Here is a 25,622-nt window from a genome sequence, read left to right on the forward strand (position 1 = left end):
TGAAAAGGTGCCTTATTAGGCTAATTGCTAATAAAAAAAAAGAGAGAGAGAGAAAAAAACCCCAGAACTACTGTGAGCAAATATTTAAAAACAGATGCAGAAGGCTGTGAAAACAAACACAATCTCGTTTTTCCATGAAGTTTTCCCACCAGAAATCAGACAGTTCAAAGAGACGTCCGGTTAATGCGGTACCTCCAGGCTCCTGGCGCTGGAGCTGTTCATTAGCCGCTGCGTAATTCTGTGATGCAGAACTGGATTAATGGAAAGGTGACTGGGAGCCACCGAGGGACCTGCTAATGATACTGCTTCGTCCTTAGAGAAGTCCTCTCTAGCCTTGCCCACGTGCGGCAAAACACACACACCATCAGGATACAATGCCACATTATCACAAGAAAACACTTTGGAGAGGGGAAGAAGATGTCATCACCGAGTGGTGCTGGGAACTGGTGAAACCCAAGATGGAAAAATAATTGCATGCATGTTTTTTAATACAACAGGATTCCCCCAAGCTCATTAAAGCAGATGGAAGTTTTAAAACCTGTATTACTTTAAAAATTAATTTACAGCTGTGGGGCTTGGTGGCCCAGAGAACATTAAAATGATAAATCCGGAAAGGTGATGTGAGCAGAAAGGAGGATTGCTTTGGTCACAACATGGCCTCGTGCAGCTGGGAAGGGGAGATGGCACCGTTTTGTTGCTGTCTGACATTTACCTCTGCTGTGCCATTCCTGGGCTTAACCCAGATTTTAAAATACTGTAACAAACCATTACAATTCCCTCCCAAGCGATGTGTCAGCCAGAAACGATCTTGGTGCCTCTCTGCTTCATTAGATACTGGCTGGCCTGGCGAGGGAGCTGATAATGGACATCTGCACTTTGGACCACAGGAGAGCCCTGTCAGGGCTGGATGGTTGCACTGGGTTGTGGCACTGGGTCACAGCCTGGACATGCACACCAGTCCCTGGCACCGGGTCACAGCCTGGACATTCACACCAGTCCCTGGCACCGGCTCACAGCCTGGACATTCACACCAGTGCATGGCACCGGCTCACAGCCTGGACATTCACACCAGTGCATGGCACCGGGTCACAGCCTGGACATTCACACCAGTCCCTGGCACTGGGTCACAGCCTGGACATCCACACCAGTCCCTGACACCGGGTCACAGCCTGGACATCCACACCAGTGCATGGCACTGGGTCACAGCCTGGACATTCACACCAGTCCCTGGCACTGGGTCACAGCCTGGACATCCACACCAGTGCATGGCACCGGGTCACAGCCTGGACATCCACACCAGTCCCTGACACCGGGTCACAGCCTGGACATCCACACCAGTCCCTGGCACTGGGTCACAGCCTGGACATCCACACCAGTCCCTGGCACTGGGTCACAGCCTGGACATCCACACCAGTGCATGGCACTGGGTCACAGCCTGGACATTCACACCAGTCCCTGGCACTGGGTCACAGCCTGGACATCCACACCAGTGCATGGCACCGGGTCACAGCCTGGACATCCACACCAGTCCCTGGCACTGGGTCACAGCCTGGACATCCACACCAGTGCATGGCACCGGGTCACAGCCTGGACATCCACACCAGTGCATGGCACTGGGTCACAGCCTGGACATCCACACCAGTCCCTGACACCGGGTCACAGCCTGGACATGCACACCAGTGCATGGCACCGGCTCACAGCCTGGACATCCACACCAGTCCCTGGCACCGGGTCACAGCCTGGACATCCACACCAGTCCCTGGCACTGGGTCACAGCCTGGACATCCACACCAGTGCATGGCACCGGGTCACAGCCTGGACATCCACACCAGTCCCTGGCACTGGGTCACAGCCTGGACATGCACACCAGTGCATGGCACTGGGTCACAGCCTGGACATCCACACCAGTGCATGGCACTGGGTCACAGCCTGGACATCCACACCAGTCCCTGACACCGGGTCACAGCCTGGACATGCACACCAGTGCATGGCACCGGCTCACAGCCTGGACATCCACACCAGTCCCTGGCACCGGGTCACAGCCTGGACATCCACACCAGTCCCTGGCACTGGGTCACAGCCTGGACATCCACACCAGTGCATGGCACCGGGTCACAGCCTGGACATCCACACCAGTCCCTGGCACTGGCTCTTGGCCCCAGCTTTTCCACCTCGGAGGGCTGAGCGGTGCCGCTGCCGCGCTCCCCCACTGCAGCCCCGGCCTCCAGCCGGACAGCCCCAGCAATGCCCTAATTCCCCGTCTCAGCAGCCGCCTCCCAAGACAAGCCGTGCCTGTCTGAAAGCACAGCAGCGTGGCGGCGTGCCCGGGGCCAGGACGGGGGGGCAGGAGCTTGGGGGCACGGCTGCCGGCACACCAAGCCAGTGCCAGGCGGGGAGTCCTTCACCTTGCACAGCCACCACGCTCAGCTGGGACATCCCTGGCTCTGGGAAGGGCCAGGGATGAAGTGGTGGGACAAAGCCAGGCAGCTTCTCCGAGCTCCGTGGGGAATGGACCATCTCTTTCCTGCTGTATATTTGTCCGATGCCTAGCACCAAGTGCTGGGATGGGCGAGGTAGCACGGAACAAAGGCTGGAGGAAGGTTGTATTCAGCTCACACCAGCTACCTCTGGCTGCTGGGAAGAAAGGAGCCCTTTGTTTGGAAACAGCAGCTACTCCCACCAAACCACGCTCAGGGCTCTGCACTGCAGAACCCCATGTTACGGACAGGAGGGGTTTGGCACAAAATGGTCCCTGTTCCGCCCTCCCCGTGCTATCTTCACCCTCACGGACCTGTGCAGGGAGCGCTTCCCGGTTCTCCAAAGGTTTGAGTGTGTGGCCAGGCATGGGGACGAAATCACAGCCTGGGAATGCACCCCTCTGCGCAGCCCCCCAGAGCCCACCCCGTGGGCAAACCACAGCTGCTGTGACCGAAGGCGCTGCAGCCACCGAAACACGCGCCGGGCTCGCAGCCAGCTCGGGCTGACACGGATCTGGGGCTCCGGTGCCAGCCTCAGGGGTGTCCCCAAGGAAGCGCAGCCGTGGATGTGGCTGGGCTCATGCACATCCCTTCACTGGCATCACGCCGCTGCTGTACCAGGGAGCTCCTGTGTTAAGGTGGTTTCTCCCTGCAGAGTGTTCCTGGGATCCCTGGGCTGTGCCCTGGAGCAGCGTGAGACCCAAAGCCACAAGGGACCCCGTTATCCGGGCACAAGGGACAGCCCTCGCTCAGACGCTCTTCCCGCAGCCTCTCCGCTGCTGCATTTATTATAACGTGCTTCTCGTTTCCTTTCTCTCACCCAACAAATTAGCTTTAACAGTAAATTAACTTTATTCTGTCGCTGGTCAGCCTGTCGGATGGGAGCGAGGCGGATTTTCCCCCTGGCCGCTCGGGAGGCCCCACGCCCGGGCAGCAGCGCCGTGACTCACCGGCTTTCAGGCTGCCTATTGAAGGGACCAGAGCCCGAACAAAGCCCCCATTCACTCCCAGGGCTCGTCTAGTTTTCCTTTGAGCCCTCACTGCTTTATTTTTATTCTTTCCCAAACATTGTTGGCTAATTTCATTGACAAAATTCATAACTCGGGGTTGGAGAGCTCGCTCCTATTCAGCTGCGAGCACTGGGGGGTTTTGTTTTTCTTTTCCATGCTGCCCATCTTGCCTCATTCTCCTCATCGTCCTGAAGCCAGTTTCCAGCCTGTGCCATACTGGAAGGAGGGACAGGGCTGAGAGACACAGCCCTGCACAGAGAGTTTAGGTGCTCCTCAGTGTTTGGGCAAAGAAGAAAAAGCACCATGGCAAGATCTGAACCTGGAGCACAAGGTTGGTTCTGGGGGCAGCATGGACAGGACTGAAATTGTGCACTACAGAACTGAGTGAACCCTGGAAGTACATAGCAAACATTTAAAATCAAAAGCCTGTTGAAGTTTTATATTTGCAGTACTCTGCATCCAGTCCAGTTAATTACAGCCCTTTAAAAACATCTGCATTTCATAAAGGACTAAGTTTCCTTCCCCTCATGCTGCCCCTCCTGAGACATCCCTCTCCAGGCTGCTGGGTTACACAGTAATTACAATCCACAAGTACCTGACATCACCACCAAGTGCAGTGCATTATGGTTTCGAAAACAAGAGAAACAATATTGCTCAAGATGGGTCTGAGCCAAAACCCCAGCTCCAAACACCATCATTTTTTTCTGGCAGAGTTGAGAGACAGAGCCCTGCGTGGCAGCCAGGGCCCCCCTGGAAATGTCACAGGCAGAGAATGGAGGAGTCACTTGGAGCTTTGGTAAGGCAGAGGACATTTCTCCTGCCTGCTGACTGCAGGGGGTTAAATACATGCAGGGCATCACTGGGAGACATGCAGTCCCTCTGCCACCCCTGCCCTGGAGCCAGAGCCCCCTCGTCCCATCCAGCCCAGTGTACACAAGGGTGCTGGAATTTGATGGACCATCATGTTGGGAAGGGATATGGGCTGGACCCAAAGCAGCTCCAGGATGGGAGCAGGCAGCACCACCTGCCTAAGCTGTCAGCACCAGCCCCACACCAGCACAGGCAAACAGCCCAGGGAGGCTGGGGAAGGCACTAATGCCAGTGCAAGATGCTGTGGGTTTGTTCCCTCCCTTCCAGCTGGGAGGAGGCAGAGTCTGCCTTGAGAGAACCTGCAACAAGCTTATCTCTGTTCTGTACATACATACAAACACACACACAAAACAGATGCACATCATCTGGCTTATGGTCACCAAAGCGCACTCAGCTGGGACAGAAAGCAAAGTCCTTAGTGGTGTTTTATGTGGTAAATCCCTTCTCTCCTCCTCTCCAGAGACAGAGGCAGGTTCTAGGGTGAGAGCAGGGCAGGAGCATCAGCCCCACTAACCTGCAGGAACAGCCCCCATGACCTGCCACCTTCTAGCTTTGCTGAGCTCTCAAGGCCAGGTCTCTTTCCTTGTTCATTTATCGGCTTGTTTCCCTGCAGAGTAGAGCTGGTTAGAGGAGAAAGAGTGTGATTTTCAGTCCACAGAGCAATCAATTTACTTTTTAAGGTTGTTTGCCAAAACCACATTCCTGCTTCAGCTCCCAGTCCAAACAGAGGGGAGGCTGAGATCAGAAACGAGAGTCGGGGACTGGTTTTGCTCAGTCGCTTGTGCTCTCTATGCCTTGTGTGAGAGCTGAGCTCACTCAAGGGTTGAGGCGTCCTCTGTACCTTCACATCTGAACAACAAGCAGGGAAAGCAAAAACCACAGGATTTCCTCTGCTGTCAGCAATACCCAATAAATTCACAGCAAGAGCAAGCCTTTAAAAGAAAAAAATAAAACTAAAAATCCCCCAAACCAAACATTTTATCATTTCCTGGTCTAATTGGGGAATAAACTTAATATCTAATTTTAAGGATGAAGTGAAAAGGAAAGGGATGAAAGCAAGTCAAGGCAAGCACTGCACCCAGCCGTGATCACAGGCAGCAGGCTGGGGCTGCATCTCCAGAGGAAGCAGCAGCTCTGCCTTGATGTGCTGCGAGTCAGTGGGGCTGTGGCAGGAGCCAGGCCCTTCTCTGCCCCACACAGCCGGTGGGAGCCAGTGCCTGACACCACCAGAACCTGGGGAACCATGGAAAATGATGAGCAGCCTCAGCTGGGAACCGCTGGGTGCTGGGAGGAGCTGGAGCACGGTGGGTGCTGGGTGCAGGGGACTGAGCTCAGTCTCCCTTACCTTGGGTGCAGCCCCACTCAGCTTAGTGGGGCCATGCTGGGTGATAATTCATACGCTGTCCCTCGGTCCCAAAGTAGCCTTAAAAGCACCTTGGATGGGCATGAGATGATTTTACACCAGTAAAAGGACGCTCTGGTGATGCAGGGACATCATAAGTGCTGCTGCCTTGCAGCTGTAGGGAGCCAGGCTGGGGGTGGGAAGCCTGGCTTGGGATGTAGGGCCTGACCCCTCTTCTCTCACTCCACACTCTGGCTGCCCCCTCGGCTGCCTCTGCTCTCCTGCTGGCTCAGGACCATCTCTCCACCTGGATGTGCCCAGCTGGTGATCCAGGAGTGCCCCTCCCCATGGCTGCTTGGCACAGCCATAAAGCCTGGAAGCTGGGTTACTGCACACTCGGCTTTCCCTCAGCATCCTCACTGCTTCCCAAAGCCCCACCAGGTCTCTGAGTGCCACAGAGCTCTCTCAGCCAAAGCAGGCTGGGAAATACCTGGTGCCCATGACAGACAGTGTGGTCAAGGGGGTGCTCCTGGGAAGCCCTGGAGAGGTCACCCGAGGTGCTCCCAGGGCTGTGCAGGTGTCCTGTTGTGTTCCCCAGGTTCCATGGGTTTGGTGCCACTGGAGCAGGCCCCAGGGAGAAGTGGCACAGCCACAGAACGTGGGGACCTTGCTGACAGCCCCTTGCAGCTCTCCCTCTGCTTCGAAGTCCTCCCAAAGACATCTGCAGTTCCCCAAATGGGAGCGATTCCTTGAGGAAAGAGAAGTCTGTGCTTGCTTGTCTTTAAAGAGCAGTTTACCGAAATAACACCTGCTTTTGAGACGTGTGCCTTCTTTCCTCGCTTTCTCTTCCACAAACCAGCCCCCCACCTCTGCTGCCTCCAGAGCTGCCAGACCACGTGCCAGAGAAGTGCTCCCATCCCGGGGTGCTGGCTCTTGTTTTTGGGTGTCACATCACATCAAGGACAATTAAAAGTACATTGGATGCTGCTCCTTGAAGGGTTTTCCATGTGCATGAAGCTCTGGGTCCTGTAGGGAGGTGCTGTGAAGACTCGTGGGTGGGATGAACAGAGTCCTGGCACCCTGGTCCATGCTCTGAAAGAGCTGGTGGCCCCTTCCACCTCTTTGCTAATTATTTTCTCTCCCCATTGCCTTTCCCTTCTCCTGTCTCTAACCCTTCCATCCTGTGTGTTTGGTTTGGTGCTCCAGCCTCTCCCCCTGCACAGGGTGCAGAAACACCGATGGGTTGCACCAGCTTTTGTCCAACCAGGAGCATCCCAGAGAAGCCTGGAGATGCAGGGAGAAAGCCATGGTGCTGCTCAGTCCCTCTCAGAAAGCCAAAATGCCACCCAAGGGCACTAAAGCACCACTGGGCTCGTGCTTCCCCCTTAACACAGCTTCTTAATACTCAAAGAGAAGGTTCCCCCTCCATTTCCACAGTGACACAGGGACAGGGGCCAGAGCCCAGCTTGGCAGGTTGGCGTGTCTTTAGGGCAAATACATCCTTCAGTGGGAAGAAAAAGGATTTGTCGGTAAAGGATTTGTCTTTCTACATGCAGAGAAGGGATATTTATATTTAAAAAAAGGCTTGTAATATACCAGAATACCTTCCTCCCTCACCAAAGGTCAAACTTAGATCCAATTTCAGTCAGGAGGGAGACGTCTGTCAGACAAGCACTAATCACTATTTAGTATTCATATTCACCTATTAGAAGCTCCATGCTGTAAACATGTCTATGAATTAACAAGGCATCTGGCCTCTCTTATACAATATGAGCAGCTTGGATCATAAAGTGTCTGCAGAAAATAAAAAGTGCCTTCCATCTGTCTCTCCCAAATATCATTGCTATCACCAAAGCAAACAGACCGGCTCTTCCAAAGCAGCGCCGGCCCCCTCCCCCAGAACGTGTTAGTCAAACAAAAACAAGCGTTTCACCGAGAGCACTTGACAGATCTGAAACGGCTCCGAGGAGCCAGGCGCAAATTAAGAACTGGGGAAAAATTAGCTGAAAGATAATCGGGGGGAAAAAAAGCCTCCTAATAACGAGGTCTTTTCTTAGCCCTCTGAGTAATTATCCACAGTGCTGGCGCTGCTGAAGCCGTGGGAAGGTCAGCGATGCCCGGCAGAAGATGCACGGGCACGCCAGGACCTGTGCCAGGGCAGTGTCACCACGGGAATTGCTGTCCCCAGCTTTGGCACCTTTTCAGTGGAGAAGGATGCTGTGGGATCGTGGTGACCTTTGGAAGGGCCAGAGACCTGCCTCAGCCCTGCAGCATGGAAAAGGCAAACCCCAGGTAGCCCTGAGCCATCGGGGAAAGGCCTCGTGCCTGGCTGCCCAGGGCATGGCTCAGCTCCAGCAATGCCACCACAGCAGCCTGGCTGCAAGTCCCATCCCAGCTCCATGGGCTGTGTTTTCCCTCTAATCCAGAGCTCTTCAGCTCCTCGCTCTGTTCCCCAGGTGTCTGCGTGAAATACATGAGAGCTAAGGGTGGGTAATTTGTGCCAGAGGGAGATGGGGCAATTCCAGAGGAGCTGTGCCAGTGCAGGATATCAAAGTGAGCTGCTGGCACCAGCGAGGAGTTGGAGCTGCCCTGCTGGCTGTGTCAGTGAAGGGCTGGGGCAGCCCCTGTGGTGGTCCCTGCTGGGTTAGCGAGGTCAGGGGGGGTAGCCAGAGGCTGGTGGGACAGCAGGAGCAGCCTCAGAGGTGGGGCAGGAGACCTCCCATCCCCACAATATCCAGCCACTCCCCTTGTCTCCATATTCCCTGCCTCACTGCCTTTCCTTGTCTGCTTTCCCAGCCCACTCCAGATTCCAGCTCTGGTGCTTCCCAGGGAAACCCACTGCTGGCAAACGGGGTGGCTTTCTGCTGGCTGAGCTCCTGCCAAGGACTGGATGGGCCTCAGGGTGAAGGCAGGACCTGGAGCAGGGAGATCATCACTTGTGGGGGCAGCTGCTCACCCAAGAGGCTCCAGGTCCCCAGGACACCACTCATACCCTGGTTAAAGCTGGTGGCCTTAAACCAACTCGGGCTCCTCCGTCTCAAGGGAAGGGAGGGTCTGCTCTAAACCCCGGCTTTGTTTTCCGAAGATAAATTTAAACCAAGGGGAAGGAAGAATGAGGTTCATAAATCAGGCAGGCCTGAAAATGAGGCATGAAAAATGAATGAGCAGAGTGCATGTGCGAGCGCTGCCGCCCCGACCTGTCCCGCTGGCACAGCCCACCCCGGCTGGCAGCCCCCAGCCCAGCCTTCCCATGGCCCCCAGCCCTCCACCACTGCCCCAGGCAGGCCTGGCAGCTCCCTGTCATTGCTGCCTCTTCCCCAGCTCATATCCACACAGAAAACACCTCACTGGCCTTTAAACTCGAGCTGCCCGGGCTGTGATGGGCTGGGTGAGCTCCAACCCATGTGCTCAGGCTCTGCCTCACTCCTCTTCCCTTTCCAGGTTTAAACAGTGTTTTTAAGCTCTTTGGATTGCATGAGATGTTTAAACTTCAAACCGAGGGAGCAGAGGGAAGACATGGCTTTCTGGAAGTGGTTCTCACATCCCCCACACGCGTGGATGACAGAAAGAAGAAAACCAGGAGGCTTCCAGACCTCCCAGCTGCAGACATCTGAGGCGCTGGCTGTATCAGAGGAGCCTCTCTCAGCTCCCTGCCTGGCCAACAAGTTCTTCCTACAATAGCAATGCAGAGTCTGTCTCCTCCAAATCATCTCCCAGGACAGCATCTCCCTGGGAATGGGGCTGGAGCAGCCTGGCTCTCAGACAGTGGGAGGGGGATCTGCACCTCTGCCCTAAAGCTTTGGTGTGTGAGGTCCTCAATATGCACACCTGGCTCGGATCGCTGAGAAACTCACAGTTTGCAGCTCCAAGTGCATCAGGGGTTGTGGCCACAAATATTTGCATTTTGCAAAGGAAAAAGGCCCCAACCAAACCAGCCCGAGGTGGCTGCAGCTGCCGTGCTGGGATGTGACAAGGCAGGTTCTGAAAATATCCACCTGTGTCGTTTGCCATGCAAATAATTCAAATAAGTAATTCAACCCAGGGCTTAGGAAGAAATGGTGGGAGAGTGGCCAGTGGCTGAGGCAGCCCAGAGCAGCCAGTATGGAGCTGGAAAAGGTGGGAAGGAGGGAGAAGGAAGAAGAATGATGGGGAAATCTGGTTTTGGCTGGATGACCTTAAGTGGCCCCATCTGAGGGACCTCTGGCTGGGAAAAGGTCTTATTGAGCATCACCATTCAGAACACCACTGGAACCCTTCATTACATCCTTCCACTGGGGAAAAGCCTCTGAAATATGAGTGTTTTCCTTCCCATAAGGGTTCACCTGCCTCTGTTATACCACGTTAACCACTTGCACTGCTGCAAAAATCTGACACAGAAGATTCCCAGCCGGCTCCAGGGTCGGGCACCACCTACACAGTCCCACAGGACCCCAGGACAGGAGCAGTTGCTTTTCCCAGCTCAGGGATGGCAGCAAGACCCAGGGCTGCCCTCAGCCACGCTGCTGCCTGACCCCAGTCCTGGGCCACCAAAATCAATAGGGAATTTGTCACCAGCCCCAGCGGGGACAGGATCAGGCTCTGCATGCACAAGGAAACCCCTCGAGCATGAAAGCTAATTTAAGAGGAGCTCATCTCCTGGTGTTCAGAGACGTGGAGCAAGGAAAAAGCATGACAGATTTTGGTATATTTTAACTGAATTATTGTCCACTGGGGATTGAGCCAAGACCACAAACATTATTTCACTTTCTGGAGAGGCTGCAGTGATGAATATGGCTTTCAAAGGAGAAAAGCTGGGTGGTTCTTGTTTCTAATCTTGAGTCATTCCTCCTCCTTTGGAGGCTAAACACCACAGCACAGGGATGCTGAAACAAAGACTCCCATTCCTTAGCAAGGCATAAGGGTCTGCAGGTGAATGCAGCACGGCTTAAAACACACAATATCGAAATGCAACAGAATTTTGCACTAGGATCTGTTAAAAATATTCTGTTTAATTGATTTTTAAAAAAAATCTATTATGCTGCTCTAGGCATGGCTATTGATCTGCAGTGCTGGAGAAGTAATGAAGAAGCCTTCAAATCAATAAGGCCAAAGTATATCTCAAACTATATCTGCTCCACCAGCACAACAGGGATGTGGCCAGTGAAATTCCCCAGTCAGGACCGGGAGTGTGAACAAACCTGTTCTGATGACTGCAGAGATTTATTTCTATTGGCATAAACATAACTAATGAAACCTCGGCGACTCTTCACTTCCGTGAAAGCTGATAATATATTGTGGTGCTCACAATGAAATGAGCAAGAACACATTTGCAAAGGAAGAAAAAAACCCAACTCCCTCAACCGTGAGCTGTATTTTCTTCTTGGTGCCCTTGATTCTCCTCCACCCCCTTCCCCCAGACAGGGTAATATTTCTTCTCGGAGCTCTCATTCGGGCTTTAACAAGGCTTTTGTAAGTCTCCAAGGCTGGAGTTTTAGGTTGTCTTTTATCCCTCGCTGTCAGGATGGAGTAGGTAGGCAGCTAAAATCACAGGCTGATAATATTGTTTGGGGCTAACAGCCTTATCTTATCTTGTTCCTATTATTCATATTACCTTAGATAAGCCACCTGGGGCCGAACACAAGCAAGATCCAGGGAAGTGACCTCATTACAGTTCAGGTGCCTATTTACTGTAATAAGAACAGCTGGACTAACACAGCCACACTTTGAACTTGGCTGGCACTTTCCATCTGAGGCTTTGACTCGATCCCTTTCACACTTCACAGCACAGAGGAACGGAGGAGCAGGAGTTAATCAGCACCGCCACTTTTCCTCCAAAAGGTCTGGGATTACGGGAGCGTTTTGCCCGCTGGACATGGAAGGGCTGTGGAAGGGTGAGTGCTCAGCATGGGCTGCACCCCCGGAGCTGGGGGGGCTTTTGCCCAGCACCCACGTTGATGGAGAAGAGCTGCTCAGAACACAATCAGCACTTTATTCCCCAGCTAAAGCTGATATGGGAGAGGTCAGTTGGTTCTGCATTTCTGACCCAAACAGATCCAGCACAGCTTTGCCCCTGCACGAGGATTTGTCCAGGAATTCAGGCAGGTTTCCATGGGCAGAGCCGTGCCCAGGGTGAGAGATCCTGCAGCCGGAATCGCCCAGGAGGGACAGCAGAGGTGGCACCTCCGGGGGCAGCCCCAGCAGCCACACACTGCTGGGTGCCACGCTGGTTCCACTGAACACTTCAGTCGCTTTCAGCCAGCAAATTAATCTAATTTTTTTTTTTTTAAAGGAATCTCCTAAGTTTAAAAATATGGTAATGCAATTAGTGGCTTTGGCAGGCTAATGAAGCCACTTTAAACCCTTGCAAAAATACCATTAAAAGAGAATGCTTAAGAGCCTCTTCAAACTTTCCAAAATGAGAAGTACGTTCGTATTCAGAAGATGCCAATCTAGTCTCCTTTCTCCAAGGTTCAAGATTAATTAGGGACTTGTTTAGTGCATGAATGAGGAAACAAATGAACCCTTGGATCACAGAGCACTGGAACCAATTTTTTAATCATTTTTTTCTTTACAATTACATTCCTATCAAGAAAGTCTTCATTAGACTTTCTGTCACAGGGCCACATCATGCCAGGTAACTGTTACAAGTGCTTGGCTTCCAACCAAAGACTGAACAATATGAGTTTTCTGAGAAATAAATACACATGAAATATATTCAACGCTGTATTTTCTCATTAAAATGTTCTTGCATTTTCATAATAAATACGTATAACCTTTCCTCCAAGACTCCCTCAAAACAAATGGTTTAGAAAAGACCAAAAATATCTTCCCCTTTATGAAATCAGCCTGGGTATTTAAAGATTACCTTTGAGAAATACATTAATGTCTGATCTAAGAAGCTCCACACAATAGGTGGAGATTACTCAGGTAAGGAATAATAGATGGGAAGAGAAAAAATATGTTTGAGACTAGTTGTTGAAAGCATGGGGTTTGCATGTTTGGTGAAAGATAAAGGAAAAAGTAACTGCTCCTTTTTTTCTTTTTTCAATGAGTTACAATCTGCCCTGGAGGTTTGAGGGGCTGGTTTGGTTCATCCCATCCAAAATGAGATGCATATTTGGATCAAAACTGTACCAAAATTCAGGCATTTTCTGCTCACGGCGAGGATCAGCTGAGAGAACTCACTCCTCATCACTCCCTTACCCCCACACCAGGGTTGTTTTGATGCTGAGAATTTCTCCAGCAAAAATAAAGTGCTAAAACAGATTAATTTGCAGAAAGATACTGCTGTAGTCATGCAGAGAAAGGGAACCAGAACTCCATCAAGGCTGAGCTGCAAGGCACAGACACACAGAGCACGGCGCCAGCAAATGCCAACGACGTGTTTCTTCACTGCTGGTAATGAGCTTTCACTAATTAAAAAGTTTAATTGCGGTTAGGTGAGCTGCATCCAAAACTCAGGTCGCAAAATCCACAGTGTCAGGAACTCCCTGGGAATGAGAGGAAGCCTTGTGCATGCCCAGGTGTGCCTCTCATTTTCCTTACCCAGGTGATGAAGAGGACAAAGGTTCCCTGCACAGCTCGCACCCAGTGCTGGGGAAGGGATGGGTAACACCTACCACGACTGGCAGATCTACTCCCTCCCTCCCATTAGCACCCATTTATCATTAGCCAGACCTCCACCAGGGTGCACAGATAATGTTTTCCTAAGTGGAAAGGCAAGGGTATAATTTTCATAGCTGATTTGTTCATCTCTACCTCGCTGCTGTCCTTGGAGCAATTGCAGAGCGGAGCAGCGCTGCCCAGGACACCCTTCCGTGGGCATTAATAAATGAAGGAGCTTGTCACCTCCTGACCCACCTCCCCGACCCCACTGCTGCCCGACAGCCTAATCAAATCCACGCAATGGATACTCCTGATGCAGGGGCCAGGCTGCAGCATGGATCACACTCATTACCTCCTTAGCACGAGCAGAATTTGAAGATATATGGAGAGGGGGGGATTTTGCTCCAAGGGCCTCCGGTCTCTTTGCAGAGTAACCCTGGACAAGCACTGAAATCTAGACTTGTTTTGCTCAGAGAGTCCATAGCACATCTCTAAGAAACCAACAGCAGGTGAATCCACAGGCACCTGAGCAGTGCGGAAGGTGCCCCTCTGCACGGCTCCCGCCACCACCAAACCTCCAGCTGGGACCCTCTGCTGAAAGACCAGGAGTGTTTGTTTCAAAACCTCTCCTTCCAGGATTGTTACATTAATCCAAGTGATTAGATGGGTCCAGTTGCTGATGTGTTACATTGAATGAACAGGTCCTGGGTGCTGCAGTAGCTGTCTGGAGTCTGCTGTCTGCAGCTGGGCACTTCAGTCACGTCTGTGACAGGTAGAGGTGGTAATTCACAGCTCCATAATCCACAGTCCCAGGATGCCAATAACCTAAGGGTACAAATCTCTGAGTGTTCTGATAGGAATGCAGAATAACATCCTGCTTGCCTGAATCTTGTCTTTGCCAAGAACTTGGCATCCCAGGCAGGCCTGAAGCAGCTGTGGGATTCCAGAGACCTCACAGACTTCTGCATGTTTGGGTTGTTTTTGTCTCTCTTCTCCCATCCTTTTTACTGCTATGACACTCATTTCATGTAGTGACTCGCATTTCATGTAGTGACACTCATTTCATGAAGCAGGGAGGTGTTTTTGTCAGATTCCCATCTTTCCTGTCATCTGCTCTATCCTTACCAGGGAGGTGGTGGAGTTGCCATCCCTAGACGTATTAAAATAACATATAGACGTGGCACTTGGGGACATGGGACAGTGGTGGCCTTGGCCTTAGGTTAATGGTCAGACTTGATGACCTTAAAGGTCTTTTCTGACCTAAATGATTCCATTGTCATCTCTGGAGGGCCATACCCCAATGGATCTTAGGTCACTAGAGGATCTCGTTTGTTGGACTTAAAACAATTCCTGGTGGTCGGACTGTCTCTGTGGTAAAATTTGGCAGGTTGCAGCCTCTGCCCAGGAAATTTTAGGCATCAGGATCTATTCCTTTCCAGAACTGACTCACAGAGGCTGTATGAGGAATATCCTCTCTGCCACCCTTAGCCAATATTATCAGGCTGTGATGAGGACCTCAGATTCAGATTTGCATGACTGACCTGCTGGGTAGTTGCTCTGTCTCTCTCTTATGGTAGAGGTTCTGCATTTCCACTTGTGTTCCAACCTGTCTAAAACTAACAGAGGGCACAGAGGGGGGAAATTCACCCCAAATTGCCAGTGTGCCCAACATCTCCTCAAAAGGGAAACCCCAGCTTTCACCTTTCACATGACTGCTGAGTCTGGTCCCACCAAGGGATGCTGATGCTAGAGCAGAGCCATTTAATTAGAAGGAGAGCCAAAGTTTTCAAAGGAAGAGAAGAAAAGGGTGTAGAATGTTGGTGCAAGGGTTGTGGGATAATGAAGAACTCTGCCAGCTGCCAGGGAGATGCACAGAGCCCTTGCACAGATCTTAGCAAGTCGGTCACAGATCTCTTATTTGCATCAAAATGATGAAATACTTGATTGAAGGAGAAGAAGGGCCATGCAAATCTGCCATTCTTCTTGTCCCACTATAACCCCAGGAGCCTTGAATCAAATTCAGTGCAGCTCTGGGGATCTTTTGCTTTCTTGCAGGTCTAAATTTTGCATCTCAGATCCCTCCTTGCCATAAAATATCTGTTTGCATTAAGTAACTGTTTACCCTGTCCCAACAATAACATTGTAAATCGGAAAAGGATCTAAGAAAAGCTGATATTCCCAATGAGGATGGGACTGTGTTAGCAGCAGTTTGAAGATCAGGATAACGTGAAAGGCCAAGCAAAGGTGTTTTACAGATGCTCTTTCCTTGGTGCTTTATTCTAAGCTGCCTGGATGGGCAAAGTCTGTGCTCACCTCACTGAGAGTGGAGGGGCTGCACTGTCAAAAACCAGACCCAGCGAAGAGAAACTTTGCATTGAAAGTGTCAGACATCAGTCACCAAAGGGCTTGTGCCCAGAACAACCCTAAAGGAGACATCTCTGTTCTGTGCACAGCACCTATTGTCAGCCTCCTGGCATCTTCCAGTGAGGCTTTTTCTGGAGCAAAACCTGGGCTGCCTGGCTTTGTCTTTAAAATGTTGGCTCTTGCCTGCTTCGGTGGGAATCTTGCATCTGTGCTGTGATGTTTTGCTGGGTCTGGCAGTGTTTGATCACAGCAGGTACCGGCGGACCTGCCCTGGGTGTCAGGAGCAGGTTCCTGAGCAACGGGCAGAGAGCACCAAGTCCTGGAAGTGGGGCGTGGAAGGAGGATTTGCAAACTGCTGAGGCTTTTACTCTTTGCAGTTCAGGAATTGGGAGGAACATCTACAGCTGGACTCTAAATAACCAGGTTAACTACCCTCTGCAAATAGACCAAACCTGCTGCCCTGATCCCTGCTGCTCTCAGTGTTTTAATAGCTCCTGCAATAAAAAACAGTGAGTCCCAAAGGAGAGCTCTCCATTTATTCAGAAAGATGTTGCTAAATTCCTACACACAACACATTCCACTGCTGGAATAAGAGCCTCTTCCCTGGCAGCTCTTCTTCCTGCCAGCCAGGTAAAGGCAAGGCACAGAATTATCTGTGTAATCTGATTTGGAAGGTTAACTTCCCTGGATCATAAATAAGCAGGGATTTATGACCATAAAGGTGCGTTACCTACGGCTTCAAGGGAAAAGCGGCACGCTCACGCCTCCCTTCTCTCCCACTTCTAAAAAAGGGAGAGAAGGATGTGGAGATCCAGAAATTACCATGGCGTAATGGAAGATCCTCAGATAGGCTTGGTTTAATTACACACTTCTATCATTTCCTGAGCGCTCCCCGTCCCATTAGGAAATTACAGCAGTAACTCAGCTAATAGAATCTCACTGTGCAAACAGCCACTGGGCTGCAGGCTCCTGCTCCCAGCTCCTGAACCCCAGCTCCTGCTCCCAGTTCCTGCTCCCAGTTCCTGCTCCCAGTTCCTGAACCCCAGCTCCCAGCTCCTGCCTCCTGGCACAGCATGTGTGCAGCAACACCTGAGCACGTGGCTCTGTGTGTGGGGACTGGGGGTTCTTACTGCCACAGAGAAAGGGTTTTCTCTCTCAAAGGAACATCCAGATTCCCTGGAGGGAGATGCAAGACCCTTTTCCACATGCAAACAAAACTGGAGGGAGCCCTGAGGTCTGGGGTCTGCACTGGGAAACACCCGGAGGCTCCGGAGGTCGAGGGCAGGTCTGAGCTGGGCACAAGATTTGTTGCACAAGGACAGGAGATAAAGGCTATTAAAGGGAAATGTCACTCACCCCCCCACAAAAAGAAAAAAAATCCTTTTTTGCATATTTCTTTCCTGCTGAAGGTACAAATGTGCCGGCTGGAGCACAGCCTCTGCTCCAGGGCCCATCGTGTGCGATACAATAGCACAGGAACTACAGAGGGAAGGAAGGCGTTAAATCAGGCACCAAATCTCTTCAAACACCGCGTTTTCTGTTCAGCCTTTCAGCACTTCACTCATCCTTGGCAGTGGAGCTGACCTGGTCATTTTTCCCTTTTTACTTCTCACTGCCACTTTCCATGGCATTTTCATGAATTAACTCAGCGGTGTGGTTTTGTGCCTTACAGATGGAAAAAAACCCCCTTTCCCTATTTAAATAGAGACATGTGGCAGCTGACATTTCTTGAAAACACTTTGACTCATATTAAGCTTTGTAAGTCCTTTCATTATCTTTAAAGACTCGTTAAAGGCAGGTCTATGGCAGCAGGAAAAATGGAGGCAGGCAGCCTACCTGGGGGAGGTGGAGGGGCACGGAGATGTTTCTGGCTCCAGGCTCCATCTCCAGCCAGCTCCAGAGCTACTTCTGGGACACCCATCACCTCCTCTTGCCCCAAGCAAAGAGAAGAGTTGGTGAGCACAGCAGCTGAAAAAAGTGACAAAGTGTCACCATTCCCTTTGTCTTGGACTATGGAGGGAGCTGGGGAGGGAAGCACAACCAGGGGAACGAGGGTGGAAGTGGAGGCAGTTTGCTGTGTGTGGGATTTCTGTTTTCCTGCTGGGTTTTAGAACACTCTTCCCTCCACTCCAGGCTGCCAGCTGTGACCCCGAGCAGCACCATCACCCCCTTGCTCCACAGCTGGGGTGGTGCATGTGGGGCCAGCACCTTCCCTCGGTGGGTTCCTGCTTCCCGGCGCTGCTGAGAGGTGCTGAGGGTGCTCTGCTCCCTGGTGCTGCCTCTCCAGGCCTGTCCCTGGTCACAGCAGCTGGTGCTGAGCTCCCCTGGGTTTGACCCCAGTTGAATTCCTGAGCTCTGAGCAGCATCCCTGGACACACTGATGGATCTGGCACTGCTGTGACCCACCAAAACATCCCCTGTGCTGAAAAACATTTGCAGCTTCTCTAAATGGTCACTGGACTCCAAAAAGCCACAAACCAAATTATTTTGAGAAATCAGTGAGGAGTATAAAACTGTTTTCAAAGGTGGTGACAACACCAGTGCCCAAGCAGAGGTCAGGGTGAAGGTCTGTGGCCCCAGCCCATCACATGGGCAGTGCTGAGCTCACAGAAGGAGATGAAACACCCCTGCCCTGGCACAGCCTCACACCCACCTCCTCTCTGAAGCTGAGCAGGGTGTGGGACACCAGCTCTGCTCTTGTGCGTGGGCAGCGCTGCCCAGTTCTCTCCACTGGTCCACTCCTGACTGCAGCAATATTTTATTACATCTATGAAGACACAGGGTGCCCAGAGAAGCTGTGGCTGCCCCCTCCCTGGAAGTGTTCAAGGCCAGGTTGGATGAGGCCCTGAACAATCTGGTCTGGTGGAAGGAGTCTCTGCCCACGGCAGGGGGATGGAACAAGATGTTCAATTCCCTTCCAACCCAAACCATTCTGAGATTTCTGTGATTCTGTTCCAAAAACCCCAACGCTTCCCTTCACATCTGCCCCTTATGGCTGTGCTCCACAGGACAAGGCTGCGCTGAACCCTTTGGCCCAGGAAATGTGAAGCTCAAAGGGGGGGAGGTTAAATACGAGGAGAACTCTTAGGAGCAGGAAACAAGCAAAGGGGAAGCAGTGAGAGAAGGGGATGAGGAAAGCACTGTCCAGATGGGCTTCTCAGCTCATGGAAAGGCAAAAGTGGCAGTGCTGGTGTGTGGGTGGTGCCTCATTGCATCTACTCAGGCAATGGAAACATCGCTGCTGAGCCACACATGGCACTGACCTGGCCTCAAGTGAAGGAAATCAGGCACTTTGCATATCATTGCTTTGTAAAAGTAGTTAAAAAAAAAAGTTTCTATCTCCTTGTATTTTTTTTCCCTCCCTCCTTCTGTGCCAGGCTCCTGCAGCTCTCATGGGTGACCCTCCTGCCTGGCAGGGGACAGGAGCCCATACACTGTGGCCCTGAGGCCACAGCTAAGGTTGGTGGGGATGGTGGTGGGTCCCAGACCGGGGCTGTTGTGGTGGCAGCCAGGACTGTGGCAGTGCTCAGGTGTCACCCCATGGCTGAGAGGATGGTGCACGTAGGAGACTTCCCAAAGGAGCCAGGGTGGAGCCCAGGAGTAACAAGACCCAGTGACACAATCCCCAAATGCTGCTCAAAGGCTTTCCCTGGGCTGGAGGGTCCTGCCTGGGGGTGGTGGGTGCAAGGTGCTGCTGTCCCAGCTCCAGCCCCATCTAACCCCAGCACGAGGCTGGCAGTTCTGCCTTTCCCCTTCCCCACCACACAGCAGACCCACACAGTCATTCCAGGTCGGGTTTTGGTCCCGGGGAATGGCTGCAGACACCCATGACCCCAAAGCACCTCCCCCAGACGCAGAGGACGCTGCTCAGGGCAAGGAAAACCTTTCCATGGCTTTCCTTCAAACCAAACCTCCCCAGAACCACCCCCACTGGCTTTGCACTGGGATGGCAGCACCAGCTAAAATCCCTTTGTCAAACGCTGACCTAGTTTATGGGCAGGATGTTTGAGGCGACCCCAGCCCCTCACACGTCCCGCGCGGTTCTGAGCACACTGCTGGCATCAACGGCGGCACAAAATGATGAAAGGACACAGATTCCGGCACGAGTTTTCCAAGGGGAACCAATTAAAAATAAAAGAATCAGCAAAACTGTTCAAAGCCTTGTGAAAAATCACTGGGCAACGTCCTTTTAAGAAAAGATCGTCTCACCTTCCTTGTGTGCTGGATCCTGGGGCAGCCTGCCCAGCCTATTGAAGTGGGCATCAGAGGGATGTGGACAATTAAAATTTACCTTGGACCAGGCTGCTGATAAACTGAGTGGCGCTGGGGCTGCCACAAGGGAAGGCAGCATGGCAGGGCTGGCTGGTGATGTCCATCTCCACCTTGGGCACTGTGCAGCTCCTTTCTCCCAGGAAGGAACACCTGAGGAAAAAGGTCTGAGCCTCAGCATCTCGTCCCTGCATTATGTGCATGAGGCTTAGTGCAAATCCAGGGCCAGCAGAGTTTATTCCAGCAAGGGCTTTGACCCTGCCTGTGCATGGCTTTGGGGCTCCTGTTACCCTTCCTCCAGCTCTGGTTGTGGCTCTGCAGTGTTAAACACACAGGGAACATCGTGTCACTCCCACACAGCCACAGAGGAGTTCGTATCAAAGAGGAGTTCATATCAGGATCGAGCAGTGCAGGGCTTTTCCCAGTGAGAACATCTGTGCACAGCACTGGCACCCTGCATTTGGGGAGAGGCTCCTCCCAGTCCCTCACGCTGTGCCCCCCGACAGGGCAGCTCAGACCTGGGGTAGAGGGCCAGCCCCCTCCACAGCCTGGGAAAGACGAGGTGGGACTTACCCAAGGAAGGAGCCCAGCCTCCCCCCTGGACTAACAACACACCCAGAGCCCAGCAGAGACCCCCTTGGACTCAGCCGCTGAGCTGTCCCCCAGTGCCAGCTCCCAGGACGGCTCATCGGGGCTGTGACATCGCCCCCAGGACACCCTGGTACTTCAGTGAGCCGTGACCTGGGCTGTGTCACCTGCAGTGTCACCCTGAGCACTCCAGCAGCGCTTCCCGAGCTGCTGGGAAGCAGCAAACGGAGCTCCCAGCCCTGCAGGGCATCCCATGAGCCAGGACTCCCCCCCTCCCTCTAATTACCAACCTCTGTGATCGCTAAATTCACCACCAGGACATGCCTTGGGATTTTTTTTTTTGGTGGCAAACCCCTTCTAATCCCCATCTGGCTCGGTCCAGGAGGCTGGGATTTGAGGGATGGTTTTTAAATTGCTGCAGAGCTGCGTGTGCCCCGTCAGAGCTGCGGCAGGGCCGTGCCAGCCTGCGGTGCTGTGCCCTGGGCAGTGGCTTCATGTCCCAGCAGGAGCCCAGGAGAGCCTGGCATGAGGAGACCAAAGCAAATATCTGCAGGGGAGCTGCAATTAGAGCCTGTCCCAGCAGCAGCCCCGTCCTGAGAGCTCCTGGCTGCCGGCAGCTCCCCCCACCTTGGCTTTGCAGAGGGTGGAGGCATGTCCTGCCTGCCCTCCGGGGAAAGACCAGCCTGCAAAGCTGCCAGAACCTGTGCCTGAGGAGCTGTGCCAGGCAACAGCCATGAGAAAAGGCCAGGCAGGAAAATTAGAGCTTGTCTTTTATGCCCTTGTAAAGCATTTGCCATGGGCAAAGGGCTTAAGAAATTGTTTTATGTGGCCGTTTTGGTTAAAAATTGAAAGCACAATGATGATGATGTTGATTGGTATACGTGAAGCTGGAAAAGGGGGCAGCCAACCACTATTACTATTTTGTGGAGCTGGAAGAGGGGCCCCCATCCTGTGGTGACCTTGGGGACTGAGGCTGCACCATTCTTAGGGACCACCCTTCACCCATCAAGGCCTGGGAGTTCCTCATGGACCAGCACAAGGTTGGCTCAGGACCCATCTGGACTGGGCAGGGCTGGGAGCAGGATCCATGTGGGCTCCTGGAGCTGAGCTGGTGCTGCCAGCCCCTGGAGTCTGACTGCAGTGCCCAGGGGCTGTGGCTTGTCCTCACAGCCATCGGTGTGTCCTGTTCCCCCAAACTGTCACAGCAGGGAAAAATCAGCGAGGGTGAGCCCAGGAACCACAGGGAATGACGGAAGATTTGCTGCCCTGAGCTCGTGACATCCCCTCTCTCTGGAAAAGTTGGTGTCCAGCAGCTTTCAGGGCACAGATTTATACCTCAACCTCAACACCCCACCAACAGCTGATGCAGGAGCCTGGTGGGCTGTGAGCTGAAGCCATGGGGACACGGCTGGGCCTGCCTGAGGCTCCAGCAGAACATAAATCCCCCCAAACCTTCCCCTTGCTCCACCACGAACACCTCCTGCAGCGGGGGAAGCTGCCAAGCCTCGGGAGCGGGGTGAAGCTGAGGGGGTTGCAGCCTGTTGCTTCGAGGTGAACACCAGAAGTCAAAGGCTTTTGTTGGAAATCTCAGTTTTTGGTTAGTTCAGCAAAGCTGACAGTTCCTGATGGTTCCTGATCTTGGTTTCTGCCTTAGGGGGTGGGATTTGTTTTGAAATTCGGAGCAAAAATAGCACAACAGCTCTCAAGAAGGCACATGGTGAAGAAGAGGTCATTTTAACAACGTGAAAATACTTCCAGGCATTTAAAACCAAATGTTTCTTGCATTTTTGTGGCTTGGAGGAGCAACAGGCAGCTGTGCAGGCACCTCTGCACAGCACAGGCGGTGCAGACCAGTCCCCCCCTGCATCTTCTGTGCAAAATCAGATCTGACAAACCTAAAGCAAGAGCAAATCAAGACATGACTATGAAGGACAATATCAGGCCAAGCCTGTTAAATTATCTCCCCCCTTTCTGTCATGTCTCGTTTGCTCCTGAGCTGCCCAGTTCCCACCCCCATCAGCCAGCTCCCATCACCCTCCCATTTCATTTTCCATCTTCTGGTTTCTCTCTAAGCCAAACCAGAAGGACTCTCCTTAAATGCCTGGAGAGTCACCCTGTCTCTTCTCTTTAAACACCTTAAATTCCTCTTGCTCAGGACACCTGCAAAGATGTGATCCAGGTTGTTTCTCACCCTTCCCAAGCTGCTGATCTGGCAGGGGGGGAGAGAGCACCCCCCTTTGTCCTGCCCCAGCCAGATGCTGCCCTGGCCGTGCCCGCACTGCTCCCCAAATGCTAATTGCAGCAGCCCTCCAGATCCATCTCTGCCACCCCCCTCCCAGGCTGAGGACACCAGCAATGCCATCCCACGCCTCGCCGGGCATTAATCAAAGGGCACAAGAAGCTTTTGATTTATGGCATGTCCCGGCCTCCAGCAGCGAACAGCAGCACGAGCCGGGAGCTGGGACAGAGCCGGGACAGAGCCGGGACAGAGCCGGCGCTGGGGTGCTGCTGTGCCAGGCACCTCCTCCTCACCTGAGCACCCCAGGACCTGACGGAGACCTCACAGTGATTCCCTCACTCCCTTTCTCTCTCCTGCCACAGCACAAGAACAGAGCTGGTGGCAGCTACAGAGGAGCAGAGATGAGGGGAGGGAAGAAACAACACAAGGAAAAATAACCCAAAGCACCCTCGGGTCGCACAGGAGCAGGGATGGCTCTTCCATCAGGGACCTCCGCTGCTGCTCCCCAGCAGGAAAAATGAAATAAAAGCCTTGCGCAGCTCCGCTTTAATTTGCCCTGAGCAGGATCACAAGCACACAACGTCTGCACATCCCCTCCATCCTCCTGCCCCTCTTCCCGTGTCCCGTTGGAGCCTCAAGGTCGGCATCACAGCAGCTTTCCTACGTGCAGGGATAAGGCAATTCTCAGCCAAGCAGAGCCCCGGGGGGTTTTTACACCCTGCAGCTTCAAATCAGCAAGAGCTGTAGCTTGTTGGAAATGTAAATGTGCTGGAAAACAAGCTTCAGGTGGGGTTCAGCAGCAAAACCTCTGCGCACGATAGCGATCACGTTCCTTAATGTTAATTTCTTATCTCACCTCTCCAAAGTCCTTTGCAAGGATTTTATCCTGTTGGAGGAAATCCATCCCCCTGATTTTCCCAGGCTTATAGAAAAGCAAAGAAAAGTATTGATCCTAATAAGATAACACTGACAAGAAAATGGCAAGAGCCAGTTCTATTTAAAACTAACTCTGGTTTTGACTGGTGGGAAAAATACATGATTATCAATTATCCATGCAGATGGGAGATGTCCAGCCTAGATATCCAGTCTGCTTTTCATGGTAGCCTCCAAATTCCAGCTACCTCTGCAATTTTTGAATGTTTTTCTTGGTATGTTTTGTTCTTTAAAAAAAATAAAATTAAATTTAAAGAATCCCAAACTGACAGCAGTCCCTTATACCAACCAAATCCCAGAACCACCAGCGCTTTCATATTAAAAGACCATTTGGTGGCATTTTAATCTCTGAAGGTAATGTAGATATTTGTCATTTCTGATCTCCCCTTTCTGCAACTGTCCACAGATGACGAGATCCGTGAAATTGCTACTGCCAGGGAGTGAAATGAGAATTAACCTCGTGCCCATCAGCTGCCTCGGCACCACCCTTTCCACGCCAGCCTTGACCACAGCCATCGCAGAGGTGGCTCTTGGGGCCACGCTGCCACTCACCCCGCACACCACGGTGCCATCCTTGCAGATAACAAACACCCCCGTGCTCACAGATTGCTCTAAATCCAGCACTTTCTTCCCCGTTCTCATTTGCTTTGCCTTTCATGCTGCTTTCTCATGTATAAAAGGGGAACCGGGGGGAAAAAAAGAAAGAAAAGACACATGAGCACCTGAAAATCCTTTTCATATACCTGCTGCTGCTACCACTCGGTGCTGAATCTGAATAGAAACGGATGGGAGGGAGATGGGGAAGGATGAATAACATTTCATGCCCTGTAGTCAAACATAATTTCAGGCAGGAGACGAGCAGGGACTGGTACGATGCCTCATCCCGGCAGAGAGCTAATGTGCACTTCAGAGCCTGCTCTTTGAAGGCTGGGGTCTAATTTCCAGCCTGCAATTACGGCACTGGAAATAATTTCCCAGAAAACGGGGTCACTTTTTGGGGGTGGGGTAGGGTTGGCTAAAGGAGGGGTCAGTCCCAAGTGCGGGGAGGTTGGCAGGGCTTGGAGTTGGTGGATGTGGCAATGTGGGCATCCCCCGGGCTGCTGGGCACTGCTGCTGATCTCCTGAGGTTTCAGCACACAGGATTTCTGAGTCCTTCTTCTCATGCTGTCAGCGGGAGCATCTCCCTCTGTTCCCACAGATCGGGATTGTCCTTGCTGTCCTACAGCCAAGGGTTTCCTATAGGTCTGTGTTTCAGACTCAAAACCTGTGGCCTGATTTTCCAAAACTCTGAAGAGTCCATGTTTCTCCTTCCATCAGAGGTGTTGGCCAAGAGCTCAGTGCTTTGTGCAGTCAGTTTCTGATTTTCAGCAGCCCTGCAAGGACAGAAGTGTTGCTGTTCCACGAAGAGCTGCTCCAATTTCAACCAGGCACTGCTCTCGTTTGGAATCTTTGCCTTTGCTCCTCCTGGCCTGGAGCTTTAGTCACACACAGCAATGCTCATTATGGGCCAGATTTGCCAAAAACCCCACAGCACAGGGAGTGTTTTGACAGCAGAGTCTCTTTTTGTGGTACCTGACAGAGCCGATGCTCTCCGGGCAGGGCCCACGGGGAAGGCTCTGCCTTGCTGCCTTACCCATGATAAATCTGCCAAAAGTAGAATAAAGCAAAATGACGAAGGACATATGGTGTCCCTCAGCAGGGCTGGGGACCCTGCTGGTTGCCCAGCTCAGATTTAAGCCCAAATAACCGTCTCCAGATGGGATTTGCTGCAATTCTGCTCTGACCCAAACTGACCACACTCCACAGCTCAGACTCACAAAGGTTTTAGAGTACCTAAACATGCAAACAGGCACCTGGCAAAGATTTTCAAAAGCAGCTAAGAAGATTAGATGTCCAAGTCCCATTGGACTCGGAGAATTAGGCACGTAACCTGCTTAGGCGCTTTT

Source organism: Corvus hawaiiensis, chromosome 19, assembly GCF_020740725.1.
Source record: "Corvus hawaiiensis isolate bCorHaw1 chromosome 19, bCorHaw1.pri.cur, whole genome shotgun sequence".
NCBI classification, from domain to species: Eukaryota; Metazoa; Chordata; class Aves; order Passeriformes; family Corvidae; genus Corvus; species Corvus hawaiiensis.